This window comes from Phascolarctos cinereus, unplaced genomic scaffold (genome assembly GCF_003287225.1).
Source record: "Phascolarctos cinereus isolate Bilbo 61053 unplaced genomic scaffold, phaCin_HiC Scaffold_4;HRSCAF=312, whole genome shotgun sequence".
NCBI classification, from domain to species: Eukaryota; Metazoa; Chordata; class Mammalia; order Diprotodontia; family Phascolarctidae; genus Phascolarctos; species Phascolarctos cinereus.
Genome location: NW_027555847.1, coordinates 640,339,768 through 640,366,219, shown reverse-complemented (window position 1 = coordinate 640,366,219; position 26,452 = coordinate 640,339,768). Strand labels below are relative to the sequence as shown.

General features: G+C 35.3%; 1 long non-coding RNA gene across 1 annotated transcript in view; it reads left to right on the top strand.

Moving 5' to 3' along the window:
- Nucleotides 1–343: 343 nt before the first annotated feature.
- The window catches only part of LOC144456722 (uncharacterized), a 73,069-nt gene continuing 46,960 nt past the window's right edge, over nt 344–26,452 (top strand). Inside the window, exon 1 of the long non-coding RNA XR_013485752.1 lies at nt 344–512. This is a non-coding gene — a long non-coding RNA (uncharacterized LOC144456722). The remainder of the gene's footprint in view (nt 513–26,452) is intronic.

Here is a 26,452-nt window from a genome sequence, read left to right as displayed (position 1 = left end):
GCTAGTGAATGTTTAACAATCAGGATCTTTGGGGGGTATGTGAATATGTTTTTAAAAATTTAATTTGCAGGGAGAGGATTCTGGGAAGGTGGAGGAATAGGTCAGAAAACTTTCAGCTCTCCAAATTTCCTCCAATGTTGCCCCAGAGGGAATGTAGAGCAGCAGAAATAAACAACAGTCAGGGCAAAGCATTTGTTCTCCTAAGACAACCTAAGAAGACGCCAGGAAAGACCTGACCTCGGGGGAGGTTAGGTAAGAGTGAAGTGCAAACACCTCCAGGGCCAACTCTGTGGAATCAAGGAACTTCCTGCAGGGGGGAGGGGTAGGATGGGGGGCAGCTGGGTTTGGGAAACAGCCTCAGTCTTAGAAACTTTCATCTCCCAGACAGTTTGGTGGTCTGAGGCAGAGAAGTAGAAAGTTGAAGAACCTTCCATGGTCGAGGAAAGCCAAGAACCACTGTACTGACTAGACTGGGGTGCAACTGATCGGGAGAAGGAACTAGCATACACCGGGTGAGTACAGCAGCAGAGGGGTGGGGACGCTGCTGCCTGTGGGCACTTGCAAGAGAGCAGAAACCCTGGGTTCAGTTCCAGGGCAGAGAGAACAGTTGTATTCCTAGCCATCTGAGGCACTGCAGAATCAAGAGCATTTACAGAACATCATGACCAATGGGCTCTAGCTGTGGCTTAGGAGTAGAGGGGAGAGTCCAAGGTTGAGCCTGGGACAGATCTCAGAAAGTAACATAAGAAGGACCTGAGGCTTGGGGCATCATTCCCCATACTTCAGACTAGAACTTGAGTAAACTAATACCTGCTAAAAACAAAATAAAACAAATGAAAATGAGTAAGCAAAGGATTCTGTCTATGTATATATGTATGCATAGACATCTATGTATGTATGTGTACATACACACATACATAAACACACACACATACACACACATTTAATTGTAGCCTTCTGGAAGGGGGAAGGGAAAAATAAAGTAGAAAGTGTACAGCAGACAACAAAAGAAAACCTACAAGTATGCAAAGAAAAGCTGGACAGCTTTGAAAACATGTGTACTATTTATTATAGGTTTTCTTGAAATGGAAATTTATTGTTTTATATTGAATCCTCTCATACTCTACTGTATACCTAGCAATTTTTTTCTTTTTTTATATTTAAGTTTAAAATAAACTTAAAAACTTACCAAAAATAAATAAATGTATTTAATATGCATTATTAGCACTTTCTTAAGTCTAGACAGTCAACAAACAATAAATCAAGACTAATTTATCTTGTGGTGCCATTTTCTGAGATGTAAATACCCACATTGAAAATTTGGCAATTGCTTGGAAGAAGGTTAGAGCTGACTCCAGCACACCTCTGGTTGTAGGAAATGGGTTTTGAATACCTTAATGAATTACAGAATTTTAAGTCTAAATATGAAGCATTGTTAATTGTGGTTTTGACATTACTTTTAGGCTAAAATAAAAACCTACAGCTTAATATAACCTAAAAGAGAAGCAACTTATTGTTTTCTAGCCAGTTTAGCTATACTTCAGAATATAATAAGAAGTACAGTGTATGAGACTGCTGAAAAGGTGGATTGGGGAAAGGTTTAAAGGGTTTTAAAGACAAATGGAGTATTTTTAGATTTTATCCTAGAAGTTATAGGGAAGTTTATTGAAGAGAGGAGTGACATAAGGTCTGGACTTCGGGCAAATCGCTTTGGTGACTTTGTAGATGATGGATTTGAGTATGGAGAAATTTGAAGCAGGGCACCAATTAGGAAGTCACAGAAGTGGTCTAGATGAGAAGAAATGAAACCCTGAACTAACTTGGTAGTTGTACAAGTCAGGAGAGGGGGATGCATGTGAGAAATGTGGTGATAGGAATATAAGATGTAGCAACTGATTGAATTTGTGTAGTGAAGAAGAGTAAGGAATTGTAGAAAATTCTGAGATTTCAAACCTGTAAGATGAGTAAAATGGTGGTGCCCTCTATAGAAAATACAGGCATTCAGAAAGAGGGGTAACAGGGACATAATGAGTTCTGTTTGGGACATACTGAGTTTGAAAGGTCTACATACATTTTTAGAATGTCTAATAGACACTAGTTAATATGAATTTGGAGCTAATAATGGCTAAATAAATAAATAAATCCGATAGTAATTTGCATAGAGATGATAATGAAGTTGCTAAATGAGAGAATAATGATGGAATAAAGAGTGAGAAGAGATGAAGATCCAGGATAGAGCCCTGGTGGGGGGAGTGGAGCAGTATGATATGGGTTATGATTGATCAAAGAAGACTGAGGTGTGGCAAGACAGGTAGGAAGAGAACCAGAGGAGAGCTGTGTTATGAAAATATGCAAAAGAGTGTTTGTCCAAGAACAGAGGTTGGTTAACAGAGTTAAATACAACAACAAATTCCAGAAGGATGAAGACTGAGAAATAACCATGATAAGATTAGGACTTCAGAAATCCTTGATAACTTTAGTAGGGAGCAGTTTCAATTGACTGATAATATCAGAAGCCAAATTGTAAAGGGTTTAGGAGTGATAAGAACTTATCCTCCTGCAAGATCAGCTCAAACTTAGTACTCCTATCTCATCCCTACCGTTGACTACTGTGACCCCTCTGAATGGAAAGTGGGGTAAGAGCTTCCCCCCAAACCTCCATTTAAAGACTCCCCTCAGGGCAGTCATCTCTTCAATTCTTACCCCACTGAACTACTTTGGTTCTTCATCATTTCCTCCTCTTTCTTTTTCTCCTCACCACTTTTCAGGTCCCTTTTGTGGGTTCTCTTCCTCCATTAGATCATAAAATTCTTAGTCTCAAAGTTAGGGATCTGCTTACTGTTTCATATTTTTATCGCTAATACTTAGCATAGTACATATCTTTGCACATATTAGCTGTTTAATAAATGATTATTAACTAACAGCCAGTGGAGGTAAGTAATATAGATATCTTTTTTTTCCTTTTAGTATTTTAACAAAATACTAGTGTTCAATAGATTTATCTGTCTAATATGTGTGTGCATGTTAACATGTACACACACTTCTTAATATATAGCATAATAATATGGTAGAAAGAGTACTGGATTTGGAATCACAAGCCATGGTTCAACGTTCAGCTCTTTCACTTAGCAGGTCTGTGTGACTTCTGGCAAATCACTGACCCTCTCCACTCCTTAGTCTTTTCCTCTTTGGTCTGGGTTTAGTATGTTTTCTTTTTAGCTCATCAATATGTAGGATAAAATTAGAAAATGGATAGAGTATCTTGTAAACTATAACATTTTATACAAATTTAATTATGTATATGTATTCATAGGCAAATACACACATATCATAGACCTATATACATATACCTGAAATGCATTCATGATATACCATGTCATATACATGCAAGTGTATATCTATTTTTGTATGTGGCAATACCATGTAATGGAACAAGTTTGGTGTCTGGGACCAGGAAAGATTGATTTGACTTCTTCCTCTGTCATTTACTAACCATATGATGTTAGCTAAATGTTTAACTTTGATTTTCAGTTTCTTCATCTGTAAAATGGGGATAAAAATACCTTTAAGACCTACTTTATAGACTCCTATTGAAGATGAAATGTAACAACCCACATCAAGAAGTTTGCAAACTTTAAAGCACTAAAGTAAAGCCAATATATTATGATTCAAATTCTCAAATTCCTCTTCACATCATTAAGATACTTAGATTGCTGGATAGCTATAAAAAAATAAAAATCTTGAAAGTTCCTCTCGAGTCCCAGGCCTAGATTATTCTTTAGCCAGAGGACTCTTCCTCTGAAGAGTCATGGGGAGTTCAAAAAGAATGATGAAATGGTGCTGATGTGGGTCATTGCCTGAAGTGAGCCTGCTCCTTCTCAGAACTGATCTGAGAAGTTGCAGAATTAGCAGCAGATGTCAGCATGCCTTTTGCCTTCTGAAACAAGGATGGCGTGATGGGGAAAATAAATATAATTGAAAGTGACAAAAAGCATGCTAAAATAAAAAAAGGGAAGAAGGAAGGAAAGCATCATGAAGTAAAGCTTCCACTGTGCCTAACAAGTCAGTCTGCAATTTAATGGGAACCTGGCCTGGCTTGGTTGTTACTACAGCTCTGCAGTGTATATTTCAGGCAGAGGAGTCAAATGCAAGGATATGGTGGCAAGGAGTTCTGAATGAATCTGCAAACACAAACTCCTGCAATAAACCATGCTGACAGGAGACCCTCAAGGAAGTTGGGGAGGTAGTTTCTTCTCATTTATTGAGGAAGGTATCCTAGGTGACTATCAGCATCTAAAATAATAAGACCATTCTTTCATTTAATATCTTTTTTGCTCAGTCCCTGCATATACATTCTTTCTTTTATCTTCCAAATAATCCTGAGGGACTAAGAGTATTCTTTCTGTTTAAAAAATGGGGAAACTGAGAATTAATCTGATTTGCTCCAGGTCAAAGAGATAGTTGATAACAAAGGCAGGAATATATAGGAGTCTCCTAACTTCTTTTCTATTACACCATCCTACCACAAAGAACTCTGCATTCCTTGCATTCCTCTGGGTAATAGATTCCCTGAACTCCAATTCAATGACATTTACTTGAATAAATCACTCAATCTCCAGTGTGTTCTTGACCTCCCTTAGTTTTTTATCCTTCAGATGAGATAACTGGACTTGATAATCTCTGAGGTGGTCCTAACTTTCAATCTATGATCCCATGCTCCTGGGATTCTAGGACTTCCTTTCATATCACTTCAATTCAGTAAGTGCTTGTGAAACATCTCCTATGTGCTATGTCCAGTTATGTGTGTGTGTGTGTGTGTGTGTGTGTGTGTGTGTGTTTGTAATAAAGAATTTTTCATTAATTGTTCCTTGAATTAAAAAGCACAAGGTCATTTTCATAATAGATTAAAAATGTTTCTGAATGAATGAATTTTATATGTGTATGTGTGTGTGTGTATGTATGTGTGTATTCCTAATTTTTAAGGATTTAGCGTATAACTCAGAGAATATAGGGGTAGTAAAAGTTTCCAGAGTTAACATTACAACTTATAACTGAAGCATGAAACTCCTTTTTGACAAACAAAATAAGCAGTCATACAGTTGGCTCAAATATTTATAATTATAAGGAACTTACTACCCTTTCTTAATAAAAAAAAATGCAAACTAGAGCTAGCATTAGGATAGGTTTTTTTTTTAAATTTTACTTTTAATTTATGGAATAAAACAAGCATTTCCACAACAGAGTACAATAAAAAAGATAATTACACAGGAAACGACACACCTACAATGCACAGCTTGATATTCCTTTGAAATATACAACAAAACCATATAAATGTATTTTTTTTCTTCCCACCCCTCCCCTCACCCTAGAGATAGCTACAATTAGACACAAATAGATCTATACATATGTAAAATTATTCCATACATGCTTCTATTTATCAGTTCTTTCTCTGGATGCAGATAGCATCTTTCTCCATGTGTCCTTTATAGTTAATTTGGGTATTTGTAATACCCAAAATAATTTATTCGCTCAAAGGTGTTCTTAACAGTATTGCTGTTACTGTATATGATGTTCTCTTGGTTCTGTTCATTTCACTCTTCATTATTTTGTGCAAGTCTTTCCATGTTTTTAAAAAATTATTGAGCTTATCATTTCTTATAACATAGTAGTATTCCATCACAACTGTATACCACAACTTGTTCAGCCATTATCCAATTGATTGGGTTTTTATTCTGTCTTAGGCACTTAATCATGGTTTGACTGAGAAAGTGACTTTACCTAAGTTTCAGTTCTCTCATTTGTAAAATGATGATAATTATAACAATTTCCTCACAGGATTGTTGTGAGTTTCAAGAGAGAAAATAAATATAATGTCACTATTAAGAATAATACCATCACAATAATAATAACCCCATGACATATTTTTTGATTAAGGAGGTACTACATGATTTTGGAGGGATGCCACCCCATCTTTATGAACATTGGTTATTGTTTTACTGTAGAAAGTTCAAAACACTGGTAGAGTGTTCCCACTGCTAGAGTGATTGACAAATCAGCATTGACTTAATTGCCCACTTTATGTTTCCTGTGTAGATCTGTCCATATAGCTGTAATATAGAAAATAGCCACATTATTATAGACCCAAGCTTATTAACCTAATAAATCTTTTTCATTTGCTTTCCAAGGGAATCTTGGGAATCCTGGCCCCTTCTTGGAGTTTCAAGTGATGGCAGAAGTCACATAATCAAACCTATACATCAGCATTATTCCCTTCTTCTATTTATACCATACATATTCCCTCAGTATTTTGTGGTCACAAAACCTCCATTGATGGGGAACACATAATGTACTGAAGCATAGTGCATAAACATTTATAATAATAATAGCTAGCATTTATATTGCACTTTAAAGATTGCAAAGCATTTTACAAATATTATCCCATTTTATCCTCTCAACAACCCTGCAGGTACATGCTATTATTATTCCCATTTTATCAGTAAAAACAAAACAAAAACAAACAAAAAAAAACCTGAGACTGACAGAGGTTAAGTGACATACTTAGATTCATACAGCCAGGCTAGATTCAAACTTCTTGACTTTTAGCCTGGCATTCAATCTACTGTGCTACCTGGCTGTCTTATCAAATACTTAGTATGGGCCAGTTACTATACTAGGCACTTTGGATACTGAGAAAAGTCAAATATATTTTAATGGAGAAGATGATGTGTAAATTAATAGATAGGCAAAGGTAACAAGCATTTATATAGAACCTATCATATGCTAGGCATTATGCTAAGCACTTTGCAAATATTATTACAAATATTATGAGCCTCATAGGTAGATACTATTATTATTGCCATTTTACAGTTGAAGAAACTGAGGCAAATTAAGTTTAAGTGACTTGTGCAAGCTTTATAACTCTAACCTAATTTGAGCCTCACTGGTAGGTACTGTTATTATTTCCATTTTACAGGTGAAGAAACTGAGGTAAACATAGGATGAGTGTCTTGCCCAAAGTGATACAACTAGCATGTATCTGAAGCTAGATTTGAACTCAAGTCTTTCTGACTTCAGGCCCTGCTCTCTATCCACTGTTCCACCTACATAGGTAGATAGGTAGGTAGCACATTTAGTGAGCACATGTGCCAGGTATTGTAGTAAGTTCTGGGGATTCAGGTATAAGCAAGCAAGATACACAGTGACCTCAAGGACTTTATATTCTAATGGGAGAAGACAGAACATAATGGGGAGCTAAGAAGGAGGAGTAAAATGTGGGTACTGGAGAAGTTACATGAAATAGCTAGGAAGCAGTCTGGATGTCCAAGAAGCAGCTAGGTAGTGCAAAGGATAGAGCCCTTGGCCCAGAGATAGAAAAACCTGAGTTCGAACCTGGCTTCAGACACTTGGTAGCTATTTAACCCTGGGCACATCACTTAACCTCTGTCTGCCTTAATCTACTTGAGAAGGAAATGTGCAAATCACTTGAGCATCTTTGCTAAGAAATCTCCATGGACAGGATCCACAGAGTCATGAAGAGTCAGATGCAGGCAACCAATGACTCAAGGGTAGATTGCAAAGAATTTTGTTTGCTTCTTTGTTTTGGGCAAGAATAGAGAAAAGGATGAAGGCTTAAATATCTGAGAAAAATCTGCACCATGAAGGATTGGAACTGTCTTGAAGGAAGCCTTGGGATTTAAAAAGCATGGAGGTAGAGGGAGAGGATTCCAGGCAAGGAGATCAGCCAAAACAAAGCCACAGAGTTGGGCGATGGCATGTCATGTGCCAGAGATAAGAAGTAGAGTAATATAGCTTGTTTATAGGGTAAGTAGAATTGAATAAAGTGAAGGAAGTCTGGCAAAATACGAAGGGGTCGTGTCCTGATGGGATTTCAACACCAGAGATTGTCTTATTTATTCCTGGATGTAATAGGGAGACATAATGTGAGTTTACTTTGGGGGGGATTGGTGTGATACATCAAGCTTTAGAAAAATCACTTTGCACACGAGTGAGAAATTTATTAAAGTGGGAAGAGACTTGAAGCAAAGGCAACAATTAATAGGCTTGGCAAGAGTACAGTGGAAAGGTGATTAATGGCTAAACTAGAGTGTTGATTGTATGAGTGGAAAGAAGGGGATACATAGGAGATAGGTTGTGAAATTAGAAGCAACTCAAGATTTTAGATAACTTTAATTAATAGGAAGAGTGCAGGTAGGTGGTACAGTAGATAGACAGCTGGGCCTAGAATCAGGAGGACCTTAGTTTATATCAGGCCTTAGAAAATTACCAGTCATGTCACCCTGGGTAAGTCACTTAACCCTGTTTTCCTTAGTTTCCTCATTTGGAAGATAAGCTGTAGAAGGAAATGGCAAATCACTCCGGCATCTTTGCCAAGAAAGTCCCACTTGGGGTCAGAGAGTCAGAAACAACTGAAATGACTAAACAACAATAATAACAACATTTACGAGGAAGTTTCACTTTCTTTTTTCCTTAAGTTGAACAGAAATTTGTTTCTCTGGAACTTGCAGCCATTGTTAATATACCTCTCTTCTGAAGCTAAGCAAAATAATTCTGATTTCTCATTCACATAAACACCTTTCAACATGTTTGAGAGCACACCACTAAGTCAGGGTTTTCTACTCCAGGCTAAGCTAGCAGTTCCTTCAGTGAGTCTTTGTCCAGCCTGTTCTCTGGTCCCATCATCATACCCTGCTCTGGACTAAGTCATCACTGATGTTATTCCTAAAATGTGGTGCCCATAAAAATTCTGTTGTAAAGTAAGCAGAAAAATAATGTGAAGTCTTATGAACTCAAAGTACCAGGATTAACTTTCTAAATAAGGACATATTTTATGATTCCTTCCCACAGTCTACTTAACTAGGAATTGGATTTAGTCTTACTTTTCAGATAAACAGTGAATTTCAGGCTCTGAGATAATTATAAACCAGTCACACTTCCACAAAGACATGATTAACTTATTCAAATATATAACAACTGATTATATTCTAAGAGCAATTCAGCTAATTACATTGCATTAAAAAATTAGAAATAAATTAATTCTAAAAGTAAAGTATATACTCAAGTTTTCGGTGTAACAGCTTGGTCATAAATATTTAATACATAAGAAATCTTTGATGGGGAGTATTTGGCAAACATTCACTGGAGAAAAATCAACAAATTATGTGATAATTGCAAATATAAAGCTTAGGTAGAGAGTTTCTGGAAATTGAACTTACAAGTTTCAGTGTTTAGGATATCCTAAGACAGAGTCTTGAAAGAAATTCATTATTTATTCCTCTTCTTCTTCCTCTTCTTCTTCCTCTTCTTCTTCCTCTTCTTCTTCTTCTTCTTCTTCTTCTTCTTCTTCTTCTTCTTCTTCTTCTTCTTCTTCTTCTTCTTCTTCCTTTCCTTGAAATCTTTTGCTAAAGACATGCCATTATGGAGGTCCTTTTATCTTTTGAAGTACAGCATGATATTTTATGAAAAGGTGAAAATGTACCAAAATCTTTTAAGGCTCCATGCTATCAAGTATATAAGACTGTCTTTCTTTTAACTAACTGCATTTTTTAATGCTTAGCACAGTGCCTAGGACATAATAGGTGCTTAATAAATGATAATTGGATTTATTGGATATGGAAGATATGATGGAAACCATTACTTTGCCTATGGAGTCCAGTAATGTCCTATGTCAATCATAAGAGAAAAGAACTATACATGTAATAGAACTATCAATCTCATCAAATATATAGTTTATATGTCTAGTATCAAAGTTGGGGAGTAGGGAGCCAGAGTTAGGGTCCTGTAGCCATGCATAATTTTCTTTCTCCTTGCTATTGACTTGTTGGTCAAATAGGTGTCCTTACATAAACATTCCTTCAGTATTCTGAAAAGCAATTTCATAGGATGTAGAAATGTGTAATTCTTTTCACCTGTTTGTTAGGTCTCAACTTCTGGCCAGAGGCAGAGCTTCTGGCGAAAAACAAAATGTCTCTGGCAAAAAAAAAAAAAAAAAAAAAATATATATATAATATATATATATATATATATATATATATATATATATATATATATATATGTATATATATGTGTGTGTGTGTGTGTGTGTGTGTGTGTGTGTATGTATTTGCTTCTACTGTGACTGTGTTTACCTCCATCAACACACACATACACAGATGCACACACACGGGCATGCACGTACACACACACACACACACACACACACACACACACATATACACGAAAAGCAAATAGATTTCCCATATACATAGAGGGAAAGGTTTTAGGCTTCTATGAGAGAGTCCAATGGGATAAAGGAGAAACAGGATTACCTCCTTGGGGGTCTGTATTCCAAAGGTTACAGAAATACTCCATCTTTCCAGAATGTCTTGCTCCTAATTTGCTCAAACATCCTTGCTTCCAAAGTGCTAGCACCTTTCTTTTTGTTAATTGCTTCTTGCAATTCATTTTTCTTACTCAATATCATTTCTTTTAGCTTCCCCTTCTCCAGCTCCGTTCATGTTCTTCTCATTCCATCAAAAGCTACGTTCCTCTTTGAGTCTGTCTCTAGGATTCAGTGAGCTTAATTTTAAAATTTATATTGAGTCACGGTTTATCATTCCTCACCCAGTTTCTTGCTTTGTCTCTTATTGATTCAAGGGATAAATATACAGCTTCTAAAGTTATCTCTTCATGGTGATTTATGGTTATTTAATGCCTTGCTGTTTGCTATTAGGAATGGAATTGACTAGTTGTTCTTTGGAGTATTTTCCACTTAGCTTATAAGATTCTGTAACTCAGAATGTTATTGGTTGGGGGTGGGAGTGGGGGATGGGAATAAAAAGGAAAAAAAAATCCTTGGATACCACATTTTTAGAAATCGTTAAGAAAATTATGAAGGACGCACAAGACACTCTAATAAACACTAAATTGCACCATCATCAGGATACCTTAAATTTACTCACTTAGAAATAGTGCCATCATGCAGCAAACTTCAACATTAAAGAAAGAATGTTACCAATAGTCAGGAAGAAGCTCTTCACCTATTGACAATCGTAATCATGAAGGCTTTACTAATGAACAAAATAAATTGAAAAAATACAAAAGAAAAAGAAATTAGATTTTATACAAATTATGTATCTTGACAAACTAAGCAAAAATTTCTAGCACTAAATGCATTTGTGGTTATGAGGGGGGGAAGGATTTTCAGAAAATGATAAAAAAAAGACTCATTTTAACTAGTGAAAGGAGAGATGAACATGATATCTTACATAGAAATTTATCAAATCAAAGAAGTTTAGAAAAGTTAAACAGATACTGATAGGATGAAAATGAACTGATTAATTAAGGAAATAAGACTTTATTTTTTAGAAGTTTCACTTTCTATTTGCCATTGAAAGAACAAAAGAGGCAGAACAAAGATATAGAGAATAGCTAGGAAGACGTCTGAAATCTCCCCAGTTTCTCTCTGATAAGAACATTTAATCAAGCCTCTAAACAGATTTTCAAGCAACAGAACCTACAAAAAAAGAGTGAAACAATTTTCTAGCTTAAGATAACTTAGAAGGACTTCAGGAAAGGTCTCTCTCACTTGGGTAAAAGGAAAGTGCAGCCTAGTATGGATGGTGTCTGGAAAAGCTAACAGCAGGCTCTTAGCAACAGCACAGAGCAATACCTGAGGCCCTTTGGCCCTGGATCAGCAGGCCAGTGACACAGCAGGCCACCCGTGAGGCCGCCAGGCCCAGTGTAGGCAGAGACAGAGGGCAAAACAGGCATGACTAGGCCAGGTCACCCCAGTGCAGTGATCAAGCCTTTAGCACCTGAGGCCCATGCACAGAAATCCAGGGACCAGACCCTTGGCCCAAAACACAAAGCCTGGGACAATGCCTCCTGTGTCCCAGGAGAAGGACTCAACTTTAGAAGTCATGAAATAGACTAAAAATGATAGAAAAGAAAAGAAAAGAAAAGAGAAGAAAAGAAAAAAGAAAGAAAAGAAAAGAAAAGAAAAGAAAAGAAAAGAAAAGAAAAGAAAAGAAAAGAAAAGAAAAGAAAAGAAAAGAAAAGAAAAGTAAAGAAAACAGACTTGATCATAGAAAGCTGCTATGGTGACAGGGAAGATACAAACAAACTCAGAAAAGAACATCAATGTCAAAATATATGTGAAGCCTCAAAAAGGAATATGAATTAGTCTCAAGACAAAAAGCCTTCTTAGAAGAGCTCAAAAAGGATTTTAGAAATAAAATTAGAGAAGTAGAAGAAAATTTGGGAAAAGAAATGAGAAGTATGCAAGAGAGTCAACTGCTTGAAAAAGGAAGTACAAAAATTGACTGAAGAAAATAATTTCTTAAAAAGTACAATAAGCCAAATTTGGGGAAAAAATCCACTGGAGAAAACAACTCCTTAAAAAGTAAAATTGACCAAGTGGAAAAGGAGGCACAAAAAGTCACTGAAGAGAAGAACTCCGTAAAAAGTATAATTGTCAAAACAGAAAAGGAGGGACAAAAGCTAACTCAAGAAAATAATTCCTTAAAAATTAGAATAGGGTAAGTGGAAGCTAATGACTCTATGAGACGTCAAGAATCAGTCAAACAAAGACAAAAGAATGAAAACAATAGAATAAATTGTGAAATACCTCACTGCAAAAAGAACATAGATCCAGGAGAAATAATTTAAGAATTATTGGACTACCTGAAAGCCATGATCAAGAGAGCGAGAGAGAGAGAGAGAGAGAGAGAGAGAGAGAGAGCGCGCCTGGACAGCATTTTTCAAGAAATTATCAAGAAAACCTGCCCTTATATTCTAGAACCAGAAGGTAAAACAGTAATTGAAAGAATATACCTATCACTTCCTGAAAGAAATCCCAAAATGAGAACTCCAAGAAATATTGTAGCTAAATTCCAGCATTATTAGATAAAGGAGAAAATATTGCAAGAAGCCAGAAAGAAAAAAAAAATTCAAACATAAAGGAGCTGTAGTCATGATTACACAGAATTTGGAAGCCTCTACATTAAAGGATCAGGGGACTTGGATTGTTATATTCTGGAAGGCAAAAGAGCTTGATTACAACCAAGAGTCAATTTACCCAGGAAAAATGAGCATAATCTTTCAGGGGAAAAGTTGGACACTCAGTAAAATAGAGGACTTTCAAATGTTCCTGATTGGAAGAAAAAAAAAAAGATGTGAACAGAAAATTTGATCCTCAAATACAAGACTCAAGAGAAGCAGAAAAAGGTAAACAGGAGAGGGAAAAAAAGTTATTCAGTAAGGTTAAACTTTTTACATCCCTCCATGGAAAGATGATACTTGTAATCTTTTAGAACTGGATCTGTATTAGGGCAATTAGAAAGGTTATACATAGACAGATAGTATGGTTATAAGGTAACTGATGTGATGATGTATAAAAAAAAATTAAGGAGTGAAAAAAGGATCGTATTAGGAGAAGAGAAAAAGGGGAGGCAGAATAGGGCAAGTTACATCACATGAAGAGATACAAAAAAACCTAATATAATAGAGGGAAAGAAGGAATAGGGTGAGCATTGTTTAAACCTTACTCTCATCAGATATAGTTCAAAGAGGGAATAACCTACACACTCAGTTGGGTATAGAAATTTATCTTACCCTATAGGGAAGTAGGAGGGGAAATTGGAAAGAAAAGGGAGTGAGGGCTGATAGCAGGAAGGACAGATTGAGGGAATCAGTTGTCAGAAGCAAAACACTGGTGAGGAAGCATGGGGCAAGATTAAAAATCAGAATCCTACAAAATATTGTTTACAAGAAAGACATGTGAAGCAGAGAAACACACACAGAGTAAAGGCAAAAGGCTGGAACAGAATATATTATACTTCAGCTGAAGTTAAAGAAAAAAAATGACTGGAAGATGGTGGAGTAAAAGCAGTGACTTGCTTAAACTCTCCCCCAAATCCCTCCAAATACCTGTAAAAATGGCTCTAAACAAATTCTAAAGCAGCAGAACCCACAAAAAGGCAGAATGAAACAAATTTCCAGCCCAAGACAGCCTGGATGGTTGATATGAAAGGTATATGTCACTCGGCAGGGAGTAGAGTGCAGTTTGACATGGGAGTGCAGGCAAAACAGGCCTCAATGAACCTGGAGCAGGCCTCAGAGGACTGAAGATGAAGGGATGATATCTGGAGAATAAAATTAAGGGTGAGAGAGGATTACACTAGGAAGAGAAAGGGAGAGGTAGAATGGGGTAAATTATCTCAAATAAAACAGACAAGAAAAGGCTTTTACAGTGGAGAGGAAACTGGGGAAGGTGAGAAGGAATGAGTGAATCTTATTTTCATCAGATTTGGCTTAAAGTGGGAATAACATACATACTCAATTGGGTATGGAAATCTATCTTACTCTACAGGAAAATGGGGGGAGAAGTGGACAAGAGAGCAGGGGAGTGATAAAGGGGAGGGCAGATTGGGAGAGGAGGTAATCAGAAGCCAACACTTCTGAGGAGGGACAGAGTCAAAAGAGAGAATAGAATAAATGGGTGGGATAGGATAAAGGGAAATATAGTTAGTTTTTTACAACATGACTATTGTGGAAGTGTTTTGCAAAGCTGCACATGTATAATCTGTATCTTGTTGCTTGCCTTTTCAATGAGGGTGGGTAGAGAGGGCTGAAGGAAGAAAATTTGGAACCCAAAGTTTTAAAAAAAAAGTCAAAGATTGTTTTCACATGCAACTGGGAAATAAGAAATACAGGAACTGGGGTATAGAAATCTATCCTGCCCTACAGGAAAATAGAAGGGGAAGGGGATAAGAGAAGGTGGGGAGAGATAGGAGGGAGGCAGATTAGGGGAAAGGGTATTCAGAATGTATGCTATCTTGGGGGAGAGGCAAGATGGGGAGGAAAATTGGAACTCAGTCTTGTGGAAGTGAATGTTGGAAACTAAAAATAAATAAATTTTAAAAAATTTAAAAAGCAAGAGTAGCAATCCTGATGTCAGACAAAGCAACAGCAAAAATGGATCTAATTAAAAGAGATAAGGAAGGAAACTACACTTTGCTAAAAGGTACCATAGACAATGAAGTAATATCAATATTGAACATACATGCACCATGTGATGTAGCACCCAAATATTTAGAGAAGTTAAGTGAGTTAAAGGACAAAATAGAGAGCAAAACTATACTAGTGGGGAACCTCAACCTCTTCCTTTCAGAATTAGATAAATTTAACCACAAAATTCACAAGAAAGAAGTTAAGAAAGTAAATAGAATTTTAGATAAGTTAGATATGATAGTGCTCTGAAGAAAATTGAATGGTTATAGAAAGGAATATATCTTTTTCTCTGTGGTATATGGCACCTACACAAAAAATTACTGTGTATTAGGGCATAAAAACCTCACAATTAAAGGCATTCTTTTCAGATCATGGTGCAACAAAAATTATGTATGATAAAAGACCATGGAAAGAGAGATTAAAAATTATTGGAAACTAAATATTCTAATCCTAAAGAACAAGTGTGTCAGACAAGAAATCATAGAAACAATGGATAATTTCATCAAAGAGAATGAAGTAATGAGACAATATACCAAAATTTATGAGATGCAGCCAAAGCACTTCTTAGGAGAAATTTTATATCTCTAAATGCTTATATGAACAAAATAGAGAAAAGCAGATCAACAAATTGAGCATGAAACTAAAAAAATCTAGGAAAAGAACAAATTAAAAATCCACAATGAAATACCAAATAAGAAAATCTGAATTTCAAAGAAAAGTTCAATAAAATTGAAAGTAAGAAAACTATTGAACTAATAAATAAAACTAATTTGGTTTTATGAAAAAAATAGATAAATCATTGGTTGATTTGATTAAAGAAAAGAAATAGGAAAACCAAATTACCAATATCAAAAATAAAAAAGGGTGAATTCACCACCAATGAAGCAGAAAATAAAACAATCATTAGGAATTATTTTACACAACTGTTTATCAATAAATCTGATAATCTAAGTGAAAAAGATGAATATTTTCAAAAATATAAATTGCCTAGATTAACAGAAGAGAAAATAACATACTTAAATAGCCCCATTTTAGAAAAAAGAAATTGCACAACCCATCAATGAACTGCCTAAGAAAAAATCTCCAAGGCCAGCTGGATTTCCAAGTGAATTCTATCAAATATTTAAAGAGCAGTTAATTCTAATACTATATAAACTATTTGGAAAAATAGATGGAGTCCTAAAAAATTCCTTTTATGCCAGAAATATGGTGCTGATTCTTGAACCAAGAAGAGCTAAAAGAGAGAAAGAAAATTATAGACCCATTTTCTTGATGAATATCGATGCAAAATTTTTAAATAAAATGTTAATAAAGAGATTATAGCAATTTATCAGAAGGATAATACACTATGATAAGGTGGGATTCATATCAGGAATGCAGGACTGATTTGATTTTAGGAAAACTATTAGCATAATTGACCATATCAGTAACATAACTAACAGAAATTATATGATAATCTCAATAGATGCAGAAAAAGCTTTTGAGAAAATAAACACACTAGAGAGCATAGGAACAAATGGAGTTTTCCTTAAAATGCTAAGTGCTATTTATCTAAAACTATCATCAAACATTATATGTGATGGAGATAAGTTAGAAGCTTTTCCAATAAGATCAATGGTGAAACAAGGATGTCTGTTATCACCATTATTATTCAAGATTGGAATTGAGGGAATTAGAATAGGCAGTGAGGAAACAAAACTATCACTTTGCAGATGATATGATGGTATACTTAGAAAATGCTAGATAATCAACTAAAAGGTACTTGAAATAAGTAAAAATTTTAGCAAAGTTGCAGGATATAAAATAAACCCACATAAATCATCAGTATTTCTACATATTACCAACAAATCCCAGCAGCAAGAGATAGAGAAATTCCATTTAAAATAACCATAGACAATATAAAGTATTTGGGAGTCTGCTTGCCAAGACAAACCCAGGAACTATATGGACTATATGAACACAATTACAAAATGCTTTTCACCCAAATAAATTCAGATCTAAACAACAGTAACAAATATCACTTACTCATGGGTCGGCTGAGCTGATATCATAAAAATTACAATTCTACCTAAATTAATTTACTTATTCAATGCCATACTAATCAAACTACCAAAGAACTATTTTGCAGAGCTAGAAAGAAATAATAATATGACTTATGTGGAAGAACAAAATGTCAAGAATTTCAAGGGAATTAATAAAAAAATTCAAAGGAAGGTAGCGTAGTCATACCAAATCTAAAACTGTATTATAAAGTGATAATCACAAAAACTATTTGGTACTGGCTAAGAAAGAGCAGTGGATTAGTGGAATAGATTAGGTACACAAGAAATAGTAGTAAATGACTTTTGTAATATATTATTTGATAAATCCCAAAACTACAGCCTCTTGGTTAAGAACTTACTGTCTGACAAAAACTGCTGGGGGAAATGGAAAATAGTACAGCATAAACTAGGCGTAGAACAACATCTCACACCCTATACCAAGTTAAAATCAAAATGGTACATGATTTAAACATAAAAGGTGAAACCATAAACAAATTAGGATAACAAGGAAGAGTTTGTCTGTCAGATCTATGGAGAATGGAAGAATTTTGACCAGACTAGGGATAGAGAACATTATGAAATGCAAAATAGATAATTTTGATTACATTAAATTAAAAAGGTTTTACACGAAGTCATTACAACTAAGATTAGAATTAAAGTAAAACCCCGGGAAACAATTATTATAGCCAGTGTTTCTGATAAATACCTCATTTCTAAAATATATAGAGAAGTGACTCAAATTTATATTCCCAATTGATAAATAGTCAAGGGATATGAACAGGTAGTTTTCAGATGAAAAAATTAAAATTATCTATAGTCATATGAAAAAATACTCTAAATCACTATTGATTAGAGAAATATAAATTAAAACAACTCTAAGGTACCATCTCACACTTATCAGATTGGCTAATAAGACAGAAAATGAAAATTATAAAGGTTGAGAAAGATATGGGAAAATTGGAACACCAATGCATTGTTGATGCAGTTGTGAACTGATCCAACAGTTCTGGAGAGCATTTGGAACTATGCCCAAAGGGCTATAAAACTGTGCATACCTTTTGATCCAGGAATACCACTACTAGGCCTGCATCCCAAAAAAGATAATAAAAATGGGAAAAGGACCCACATGTACAAAAACATTAATAGCAGCTCTTTTTACAGCAGCAAAGAATTGGAAATTGAGAGGTGTCCATCAATTGGGGAATGGCTGAACAAGTTGTGGTATATGAATGTAATGGAATACCATAGTGCTGTAAGAAATGACAAGCAAGCAGACTTCAGAAAAACCTAAACTTACATGAACTGATGCTGAAGTGAGCAGAACCAGGAGGATATTGTACATAGTAACAGCAATATTGTGCAATGACTAACTTTGATAGACTTAGATCTTAGAGATGCAAGGATCTAAGACAAGCCTTAAAGATTTGTGTTGGAAAATACTGTCCATATCCAGGAAAAGAACTGTGGTATCAGAATGCAGATCAAAGCATACTATTTGCTCTCGCTCTCTCTCTCTCTCTCTCTCTCTCTCTCTCTCTCTCTCTCTCTCTCTCTCTTTAAATGAATTGAAACAAAATTAAGTGGGAAAGAAATGAAAGAACAAAAGAGAGATAACACATGTGAGAAATACCTAGAGAGTAAATAAACTACACCTATCATTGAAGAGAAAAAGAATGAATAAAGTAAAACACGTGAATGAGTATTTTTTAAAATGATGTCTCATCAAAAAGAAGTGATGAATTTGGTGCTGGAAAGAAACTACACTCAAACAAAAGACAAGGGGAATGAAGTGTATGTGTGATATGTGACTGTGTGTGTGTGTGTGTGTGTGTGTGTGTGTGTGTGTGATGAAAGACAGAAACAGAGAGACAGAGAGATAAAGAGACCAAGAGACAGAGTGCATGTGTGAGAGACAAAAAGAAGAAGTAGTAGTAATAGTAGTAGTAATACAAGAAGAAGAAGGAGGAAGTGGGGTAGGGGAGGAGGAGGGGTGGGAAGGAAATAATTTATATAAAGACAGCAATTTCTGTAATTGCTATGTGGGGACTCAGATCAGATTATTTCAAACAAAAACGAACAAAAAAAGAGTCTTAGGTATGCAATGCTCTTTCCTCTTACCTCCCTCTCCCCCAAGAGGATTGTAAGGAAATAAGAATTTACTTACCACCTGCTATGTGGCAGGCACTGTGCTAAGAACTTCACAAATATCATCTAATTTGAAACTTACATTGCCCTGTGAGGTGAGTGATCTTATGACCTTCATTTTATAATTAAGAAAACTGAGATTAAGTGACTTGTCCAAATTCACACAATTAGTTAGTGTCTGAGATTATATCTGAACTCAAATCATCCTGACCCCAGACCCAGTGCTCTATCCATTGCTCCACTGAGAACGATATTAAATGAATATGTATCATATATTATATTTAAAGTAAAAGATAGATAACATGAAAAAGATAGTTATTCAATAATTGGAGGTAGCATAATTATTTGTTTCTTGTTTTTTTTAAAAAAAGCAAACATTGCTTCACAGTTCATGTAGAATAATTTAAATTATCAAGAAATAGAGACAAGAGTGAATATTAGTTGCAAGTTTAACAAAACCAAGAACATAAAGTAGTGGGGAAAGAATTACTTTTTGATAAGCTCAGTGTAACTGGAAAACACTTGACAGAAACTAGGATTGGACCAATACTGTTTACCATGTGCAGTATATAAGCTCAAAATGCATACGTAACACCTATAAAAGGTCACACTTAAAAAAAAAAAGAACAAAAAAGAAATATATAAGATTTTTTTTCGTAATTGTAGAAAGACCAAGGGGGAGAATATTTTTTGCCAACAAAGGATGGATGAAATTACAAAAGTAAAAATAGTGATTTAAGGGGGCAGTTAGATGGTGCAGTGGATAGAGCACCAGCCTTGGATTCAGGAGGACCTGAGTTGAAATCCAGCCTCAGACACATAGCAGCTGTGTGACCCTGGGCAAGTCACTTAACACCATTGCCTAGCCAAAAAAAAAATAGTGATTTTTAAGAACATAAAGAATGTACAGGAAAGATTTACAAATATAATATAGAATAAGTCATTCCTCAGTAGACATTTTTTTTCCAATGGATATGAACAAATAGTTTTCAAAAGGAAATTTATAACCCAAATGACTGTATGAAAACCCACTTCAAATCAATAATACTAAGTGAAACCCAAGTTAAAATAACTCTGAAGTTTCACTGTGCTTCATGTAAAATTTAAAAAAAAAAGATTTTTTAAGAGATTGGAACAATCAATCAAATAGGTATTTATTAAGCATTTGTTTCATGCAAGGCATGTGTTACCACTGGACCTACGAAGAAAGCATTAAAATACTCCTGCCCTCAAGGTGCTTACATTTAATTGTTGAAGGAGGGGTGGGTATAAAATATTTACAGAGTTAAAAATAAAAATACAATGTTTATACAAAATAATGTGAAGAAGTTTCAGTAAGAACACTAATAACTGATGGCATCAGGAAATGGCTCCAATAGGAGGAATCACTTGACCAGTACTTTGAAGAAATATAGGAAATCTATGAGGCTGAGATAAGGAATAAGTGCCTTTCAAACATACATGACCACTATGTCCTGTAGAAGGATCATCCAGGAGGCTCCTCTGACTGCACTTGAAACTGAATGAAGGAGAGTGATAGGAAATAAAAAAAAGAAATGTTGGTACTGCTTCCTTGGCCATCACCATTTGTCTTGACTTTTGTCCTGCCACTGGAATTGGATGAGTCAGGAAAAGAGAGTGAGGCTGATGACTGTGCAATTCTGCCTCGCTTAAATTCAATTTACGTTCAAGTCAAGACATCGCCTGGGATGCTATTGGTCCTCTTCTAAAAGGAAGGGTGAACTACAATGATGCCAGAGAGATAGGTAGAAGCTAGATTATGAAGGGCTTCGAAGACAAATTTAAAAATTGTGTCTTTTATCAAAGGAGGAATAAGTAGCCACTGAAAATTTGTGAGTAGAAAAGTACTATAGGATTATTTGAATTTTCAGAATATCAATTTGGCAGCTGTGCAGAAACTACATTAAAGAGGTGAAAGAATGGAAACAGACTAATTAGGAAGCTAACACAATATTTCAGCAGAAAGGTGAAGAGAGTTTGAATCAGGGGTGTTCTGGAGTCACCTTAAACCAGCTGGTGAAAGATAATTGTTAAATTTTCTGTGGGAACATTTATAACTTTGAAATCAGCAACCTCCAGAAATAAGGATTTGATTTATTGAGGTTTTGATTGTCTAGACTTAAGAGTAATAGGAAAATGTTAATAATACAGATTTAACTTAAAAATGGTTGATGTGTTGTTAGTCAGTTGCTAAATACATATAGAACACCACTAGTTTGAATGTTAATGGAGATGAGGGATTAGACATAGGAGATGTGTCAAGTTTAGGAAGTTTTTTTTTTTTTTATTTATTCAGCACAATATCTGCAGGCTTTTGGATTCCTGTTCTCAAATGTTTCTGACCTAGGGTATATGACTTATTTTAATTTTTTTTGTATAATCAATTTTATTTTAATGCTATTTAATTCTATTTAAATACATTATTCTGAGAAGTGTTCAGAAGTTTTAGTAAACTGCCAAAAGGAATCATGACCAAAAAAATAAAAATTAAGAATCCATATTCTAAACAGCAGGAATGGTGGGATGCTTGTTAGGCAAGTGAATTCAAATCATCCACTCCATCATCCTGAAGATGTTGGTGACATAGACACAGTCCAGTACCTTAGTCTGTGCCGGACCTGAAAGAGAAAAAAAAAATAATGTACATTTTGTTTAGAGTTAACCTAACAATGAGAAAGCTAAACTGAATTTCTACTAGAAATCGTTAGCAACTCCTCATTTCTCTACTGCAGAAAATTTCTCCAGGGAAATCTCCAATTTTCAGGATGGCTTGGCAATTCTCTGGATGATGACTCTTTGTTCTGCTGGGTGAGTTTATCTACCCCCAGAAGACTTACGGTGTAGGAAGACAAAAGCTTTAGTTCACCAGGCATGAGTGTTTCTCCTTAGTGTGATGCAATAAGCTAAGTGACTATAGGACCTTTAAAGGTCATTTTCCCCTAGGCTCCTGCTTCCTTATCTGAGAAACAGTTAAATAGATAGGTTCAAATCAGACTTCTGAAATTTGCCATGTGACAATGAGCAAGTCATTTTAATTTATCTGAACCTGAGCTTTCACATTTATAAAAAATATAACTCAATTTATAAAATATCTATATAAAATATAGATATGAAATATATAACTCCATTTATAAAATATGTAACACAATTATAAAATATATGTATAACTGCTTAAGTAGCTACCTCACAGGGTTGTTGTAACATTTAAATGATATTAACACATTGAAAACCTTTAAGTGTTATGGAAATATTAGTTGTTAACTGTAACATGAGAAGATTGGACAAAATAATCTCCAGCATGAATTCTAGCTTTAAAATGTATGAATTTATAACCTGAAACCTTACTTTGGGCATTGTGCATATATGCACATGTGAATGTGTGCATGCATACACACACACACACTCACACATACCCCTTATTTATCTGGATTCATCAAAGAATGATGTGTTCTACAAAAATCATGTTTCCAAATTATTTTTTTTAGTTAAAAATGTGCATTTATTGTTAGTTGTCCAACATATCAATTGGGCATTTCCAAAACAGCAGGATTTTCAGTCTTAAATCAGAAGTGTCAACACAAAATACCATATAAGCTATAGACTTCCTACAGTCTGATAATCCATATGCTTTTTTAAATATGTAAAAATAATTTATAGAAATGGTTCTAAAGTGAATCCTTATTTTCTTAAGCAAGATAATAAACATAACTTTTTTAAAAATCAGATTCATAGTTACAAATAACAATCATTATTTCTTTGAATATTATTTTATATATTTCTTTTCTCTTCTGACTTCCAACACACTGGAATAGGCACTCATTACCAGCTATCTGGGTCAATTTTAAAGCCTCCTAGATGTTATCCTATTTCATAATTTCTATCCCTCCTAATTATTGTACTATACTGTTGTAAGGGTAAGGGTCCACATTCTTTCCAATTAATCACTGAAGGACTAGATAGCTCAATTAAATCAACCAAACAATAAAAAGTATAAGGGGGCAGAGATGAAGTGGGGAGTGAGGCAGGAATTTTCTTCAGTTCTTCCAAAGTCCCCTCCAAACAACTTTAAAATAATGCTTTAAAATGAATTCTCAAATGGCAGAACCGACAAAAGGGAAGGGGTGAAACAATTTTCCAGCCCAAAACAACTTAGTAGCTAGATAGGAAAAGTGTATGTCACTGAAGTCAGAATGTAACACAGTCCAGTGCAGGTGACCAGAAATAGGCTTTGCCACAGCAAGGCAACAGTGAGGCCCCACCTAGCCCAAGTGCTGGCACTGGGTATAGGACTCTGTTGTATTGTCTATATGGACATCCAGCTCACAGACCCAGGTCACAGTCCCAGGTTAAGGAGGGGCACCAGAACACTAGAGGATGTGGCCACAGGGAAGCAGGGATCTTAGTCACAGGTCCAGAGTGTGAAAGAGTGCTTACAGTCCAGGAGAAATCTCCTTAGATCATATTGCCTTGAAAGAATGAAAATTTACTTATGCTTAGAATTAGCTCTGAAGACTGCAGCAGGAAAAACTTGAAGCTGGAAAGATTGCCACATCCACATCAGGAGCAAAGCCCAACTTTAACATAAAATTAAAAGTCAAGAAATAGGCTGGAAATGAATAAAAACAAAACAAAAAAACCATGCAAACAAAAAGAAACCAACTATATAAAGTTGCTATGGTGACAGGGAAGATCAAAACATGAACTCAGAAAAGCACAAAACTGTCAAAAAGATTACATATGAATTCTCAAAGAAAAATGTAGATTGGTGTCAGGCCCAAACAGAATTCCTAGAAGAGCTCAAAAAGGATTTAAAAAATCAAATAAGGAGAATAAAAATTGAGAAAAAAAGTGAGAGGGACACAAGAGAATTATTAAAAATAGAGTCAAAAGTTTGGTAAGGGAAGCACAAAAATGGGGAAAAAATGTACAAAAATTCACTGAAGAAAATATCTTAAAAAGTATAATTGGCTAAATGGAAAAGGAGGTACGAATGTTCACTGAAGAAAATAATTCCTTAAAAATTAGAATTGGACAAGTTTAAATTAATGACTTCAATGAAATCAAGAAACAGTAAAACAAAATTTAAAAATAAAAGGTATAAGTAGGTATGAGGTCCTAATCAATTTGAGAGGAATAAAGTGCTTGGATCATTGGGAAAGGACAGATAAAGTCACACAGGAGATATTTTCTGATTGGCTGAAATAACAAATACATTTTAAGTTAACATATAAAATGAAGCTAGATCAAGGGAAATCATCTGAGTGGTGGTTGAATCTAGCTATAGGTGTAAAAGACTCTTGAGAATGTGAGAGACACAAACAAGTTTCTTTTCTCTATCACCTGGTCCTTCCCTCCCAATTGAACAGGTCATTCAAGATTAACAACTTTTCAAACTTCATAAGGTTCAGATATCTGGAGGCCAAATTTCAAATCAGGAAGATCAGTGTTCCTGACTCCAGGCCTGGCACTCTATCCACTGAGCCACTTAGCTGCCATATGTATACATACCCGGTACTGTATCACAGCACATTCTCCCATCTAGTATATGCTGTAGCCAAATAACCAATAATATAATCTACTCTCTTACTTGTGTAATTTTTCATGTGGTGTCTCCTCTGCATGGAAAGAAATTGTATGATAGAATAATAGAACGCCAGAGCAGGAAGGACTACTAGAAACCAGATAATCTAGACCCCTACTATTCCACAAGTGGAAGATGATGCAGGCAGGGGTTGTGATTTTTCCCAAGGTCACACAGCTGCCATAATCTAGTAAATAATACTGAGACGTTTGGATTCTATTTCATATTCATTTCATGCTTCTGCTTCTCTTAGTCATTCTGGGCAAGTTGTTCAATCTTTATGTCCTAGTTCCTTCATTTTTTTAAACAGTATACTACTTAATGGGCCCTGCCCGAATAGAGACAATATGATGTTAAATTCATTAATTATCTCTTTATCACACATTCTAGGATTTTGTCTGGCCTCAAGATCTTTACTCTGTGGTTTTGATCCCATTCACTTCTGTCTTTGGAAAATTGGCCCATTTGTTTTGTCTCTAGTTTAGTGGAACACTTTGTGTTCAAAGATCTGTAAAGATCTTTCAAAGATCATTGGAATATCTGCAAATTTCATTAATGTGGAGAACTACTGATGTGGGAACTATCTCCACTAACCTAACTCACAACTTGTTAGTGACCTAGTGGATAGCACAGGAAATTTCCCGAGGAAATTCTATGGAGGTTGTGACTTGCCCAAGGTCACAAAGATTAGTAACTTCCAAAGCTGTGATTGAAACCCATATTTTTCTGATTCCAAGTTACCTCTATATCAGTGATTAAGGGTCTGTTTGTATGGTACTGTATGTTTCACAGAGACCTTAACATCTTTTCTCATTTGGTCTTTCCCATATGAGGTGGAACCTTCCCATGAGGTAGTTTGTGTAAGAATTATTGCCTCTTTTTATACATAAGGAAATTGAAGATCAAAGAGGGGAAGTGATTTACCCAAAATCAAATATCCTGAAGGACAAAATAAAAAAGACAATGGTGGGGCTGGAACTCAAACTCAAGGTTTTCCTGATTTTGAGACTTGTTTTCTTTCTACACAATGCTACTATTGCTGTTGCTTCTGTTTCTATTGCTACTAGAACCTTTTAACATACCTTACAGACACTGTTCCTTAGAACATCAAAAGCCACTTTTCTTTGGGACTCCCTCCAAAACCTATTGTCCTGATTGCTGAGTCAGTCAAAAAACATTTATTAAACATCAGCTTTGTACCAGATGGGCAGCTAGATGGCTCAATGGATAGAATGCTGGCCCTGGAGTCAGGAATAGCTGAGTTCAAACCCAGCGTCAGATATTTACCAGATATGTGACGCTGGGTAAATCACTTAACCTTTGTCTGCTTTGATCTTTTGGAGAAGGAAATGGTAAACTACTCCAGCATCTTTTCTAAGAATACTCAATGGACATAATTGGCCTGATATGGTCCACAGGTTCATGAAGTCAGATATGACTAACCAACTAAACAAAAACAATAATGTGCCAGGCATCATGCTATGTGAGTGTGTTAATTTATCAATCATCAAGACTTGATTATCAGAAAGTGACTATATAGACAAAGTGCTGGCCCTGGAGTTAGGAAGACTAGATTTTAAATCTAGCCTCAAATACATACTAACTGTATTACTCTGGGCAACTTGCATAACCTTTGCTTCAATTTCTTTATCTA